We start from the raw sequence: 4,178 nt of genomic DNA, 5'->3' as shown, positions 1-4,178 counted from the left end.
ACAACTATTGACTTTGGGCTTCGGGGCGCCCGAAGCAGTCCGAGGTGCCCTGAGCCCTCCGGGGCGCCCGGAACCCTCCGGGGCGCCCTGAGCAGTAAAATTGACCAGATTGAGTTTTGACTCGATCTGAACGTTGGGGGATAAGTTTTATCCCCCCCAGGGCGCCCGAAACCCTTCCATGCGCCCTGACCAAGGCTATAAATATAGCCTTGGTCCAGAAGCTTAAAAATCAACTCAGTAATTAGCATTCCAAACACTTGTGTGATCACTGTTCTAGTTTAGCTTCTGTTTTTGTGCTTTCACCGGTGTAAGAGGCTTCTCCGCCCGCAGGAGTTTTTAGTGCGATCACTTTCCTTGGATTAACAACCTCTCCGGTTGTAACCAAGTCAAACACGGTGCCTCGTCTCTTTCTTGTATTTCTGCTTAGCTAATTTTATACAAGTGTTAGTTTAAGAGTTCGAGAAGGGTTGCTTTTGTTTTTTTTTACAGAGCTATTCAACCCCCCCTTCTAACCGACCCAACGGTCCTACACTTACTAGTGTCACTTATGCTAATATTAGCAACACTTAGATTTATCATGGCCCCAGTGGAAGTCCTACCGAAAAATTTCGGCAGAGTCTCCCCTGTACCGGTGACCAAATCAACCATACAGACACTATATACATAGCCACAGGCGGCTGGAACATACTTTTTCACAACCACGCAGTATAATAACACAATAAGAAGAGGGAAACTACTCTAGCAATAGCAAACAACTATATCACTCCAACTCATAATAAAAGAAAACTAATTACAAGTGCGGAATAAACTTAATTACAACCTCAACTCATAATAACATTAAAAGAAAACTAAAAACATAAACTGAAACTCCAAACAGGTAGGTCCTTAAATTCTGCTAGCAAACTCTGGATCTCTCCATAGTCCAGTCATCACACACCTTCATCACCACCACCTTGTCGCCTTCCTTTCATACTTTAGCTTTTCCTTTATCTGCAGTAGGAGGAAAAATAAATCTATAAGCGAAACACTTAGTAAGTACTAATCTATCTCACAAAAACTCGAAGTGCATAGAAATAATGCAACAATACTAAAACTGAAATGCTAAAAGAAAAGTTGCATGTACTCATCTAATAGAAAAGTACTCATAGTGTACAGAAATAAAATTGAACACTGGAAATAATACTAAACATGCTCACTAAACTGATAAGAAAAGTAATGAAACTAATGTTGTAAGCTTAGAATTTAAGAAACTAAACTTCTGTTGATTCCAGACATAGGTGGTACTTGTTTCATTTACTTATAGCTTCATACTTGAAATTAATCTTTTAATTTCTTTTACTTTTACTTTTCTTTCTTCTTCTTTTTCTTTTTCTTTCTTCTTCTTTTTCTTTGGGCCCAGGCTTAGTACCATCTTATGTGCGCTCTCTAATATTGACTGGGGTAGCGAGCCTCTAGCCCTATGAGGATAAAGACCTCGGTCTTACCAGGGCCAAGACCTCGGAATTGGTCACCTGGATTTGTTTAACGACAACTTCGGAAGTCAGGTACTAGCCTCTTACTTTAATTTACTTGTTATCTTTTCTAACTAGACCTTGGACTTTTTCTTACTTGTAGTTACCCATAATCCTCAAAAGGTTTAATAGGGCACATAATCATACCACTAAAATACATGGCTGCTCATGCTTGTTAAAATAGCAAAGGCACACTAGAAAATCTGCATATATGACTAATAAAAATATGCACATATGACTAATAAAAATCTGCACATATGACTAATAAAAATATGCACACATAACTAATAAAAATCTGCATTTAAGCTATAAGAAATCTGCATGTCATACTAAACTGAAGTGCCTAAAAATAACATGGTACAATACTTAAAACCTCATGATCAAGAAAACTAAGAAGCTAACACTACATACTTAAATAAAGGTTGTTCTTGCCTTTTTTGAGTAGCAAGGAAAATGCTAACTGCATGCTTAAATAACAAAGGTTATTCATGTTCAGAAACATGGAAATCCAAGGCTAAGATACTAAACTTAAAACTAATCATGTGCATGGAATTAGCAAATATGAACTAAGCTACAATGAAAAATTCTGCATACAAAGAGATCCAACTACACTAAAATTCTGCACATGATATTCTAATAGCAAGAAAACTAAATTTCCAATGCTACTAAACAAGACTGATCATGTTTATTAAATAGCAAGAAAGCTAACACCATGTTCCTGGATCTAAGGCTGTTCGTGCCCACTACTTAGCACAAAAGAAGGGTCTAACAGGAATGTTGATTATAGGGTTGTTCTTGCCCAATGCAAAGCGCCAAAAAGGCCTATACAAACTTATTCACAGCTTAAGTTATTATAGAGTAAAGGAAACCTTTTAGCATGATTTAAACCAAACTGAAACCAAGCAATTATACTTATCCAACAAGCACTCCTAGCTGTTCATTTCTGTTTACTCGGCCACAAAGGATTTAAAACTGCCTATCTAATGGAGTGAACAGGAGCTGTACCAATTCTAATACATAGCAAACCTCAAAGGTTGTTCTTATTCATTTCAGCAAGGAAGAATCTATCTAAATAGCACTGCATGGCAATTCTGTAGAAATCTAACTAACAGAACAACCTCACGGCAGCAAGCTTCAAGAACAAATCTTACAACTTAAATCCCAATTCTGTAGAAATCTAAACCAAGGTTCAAAGTGGCAGATTCGGATGGAATCATCTAAACCAAGATAGTATAAATAATATCTACACTTATCCAAGAAAAAAACAGAAATCCGAATCCAAATCCTCAACTAACGGCAGTAAGCACAAGTAGAAAAATCTGTAAGGCATACTTCAAATTCCAGAGATGCTAGGAAAAATCCAAACGAATTCGGAGCAACTCCTACCACAGGTGAGTAGTACTTACATATTGTTCTTGGACTTACAACCGGCAGTAGGGCTGCTAGGGCTTCCGGGGAGATGAAGACTTCGGCTTCCCTTTCGTGCTCACGCGTTCTCTTAGGCGAGAGGAGCTCGGATCCGCAAGGTTCGCCGAAAGAAGGCCATCGCCAGCCGCCGGAGACCAAAACCTAGCTTCTTCTTCACTGTCGCCCTAGCAGGAGCGCCGCACGCAGTCGGGATCGGGGAGAAGGGCAGATAGTGTTTTCGGCGAGAAAGGGAAAACTTATAACTAGGTTTAAATTCTGCTCCAACTACAACATAATTAAATTCGCTCCCCTTCTTAATCACAAATCAACCGCAGACCAATTGGTTGGCTGGGTTCGGCTGAGGTTCGGCTCGGGTCGAGGTCTTGGGTTTGAATCTCACCTTCAACATTTTTGGTCCAAACTTCTTTCTTTTTGTAACATACTAAACGACCTCCAAAAATTACATAAAAATACTCTAAAAATTCCTAAAACCTCTAGAATATTTTAAAAGTATTTCCAAATATTTTTATGGACTTTTAGAACTTGAAATAGGGAAAATTGGGTCGTTACAATCTCCCATACCTTATAAAAAGTTCATCCTCGAACTTAGAATAGCTCTGGATATTTCTGTCTCATACTATCCTCCCGCTCCTAAGTGACTTCCTCGTGCTTCTGGCTCTGCCAGATGACCTTCACTAGTGGTACCTCTTTATTTCTTAGTCTCTTAACTTCTTTGTCCACTATCTGTGTAGGTCTGCTCTTGTAGCTAAGATCCTCTTAGATCTGCACTGACTGAGGCTCAATCACTTGGCTAGGGTCATGGAGACACTTCTTTAGCATGGAGACATGAAATACATTTTGTATCGCTGACATGTCTTGTGGTAAGTGTAGGACCGTGATCGTTCGATAGAGGGGGGGGGGGGGGGGGGGGAATATCGATTCGAAAAGTTGAGTAAAAATACGCAGTGTAAAAGTAAATGAACACAGTTATTTTTACTTCGTTCGGAGCCTGTGACGACTCCTACTCGAAGGCCCGTGGTCCTTGACCACTATCGTTGGGCAATTACTAGCAATTCGAATATAATTACAAAATGAATACAGGAAATACTAGTGAAACAAAGTAATACCGACAAAGAAATTAACTAAAAACCGAAGGAGCAATTTGTCGGAGCTTTGTTGGCGTCGCAGGAACATAGAGCAGCAGGACCAGCAGTAGAAGAGTTCTCAGATTGATGATTAATGAAGCTCCATCTCTGGGGC

The 4,178-nt window shown here is 39.5% G+C and overlaps 1 long non-coding RNA gene across 1 annotated transcript; it reads right to left on the bottom strand.

The window, feature by feature from the left end:
* Nucleotides 1–773: 773 nt before the first annotated feature.
* On the bottom strand, nt 774–3,384 carry LOC122018569. The gene is made up of 2 exons (XR_006121824.1): nt 2,918–3,384; nt 774–990 (listed from the first exon to the last, which is right to left on the bottom strand). It is a non-coding gene; the product is annotated as an uncharacterized LOC122018569 (long non-coding RNA).
* Nucleotides 3,385–4,178: the final 794 nt, after the last annotated feature.

Source organism: Zingiber officinale, chromosome 9A, assembly GCF_018446385.1.
Source record: "Zingiber officinale cultivar Zhangliang chromosome 9A, Zo_v1.1, whole genome shotgun sequence".
In the NCBI taxonomy this organism is placed as follows: domain Eukaryota; kingdom Viridiplantae; phylum Streptophyta; class Magnoliopsida; order Zingiberales; family Zingiberaceae; genus Zingiber; species Zingiber officinale.
This window is presented reverse-complemented; position numbering and strand designations above follow the sequence as displayed.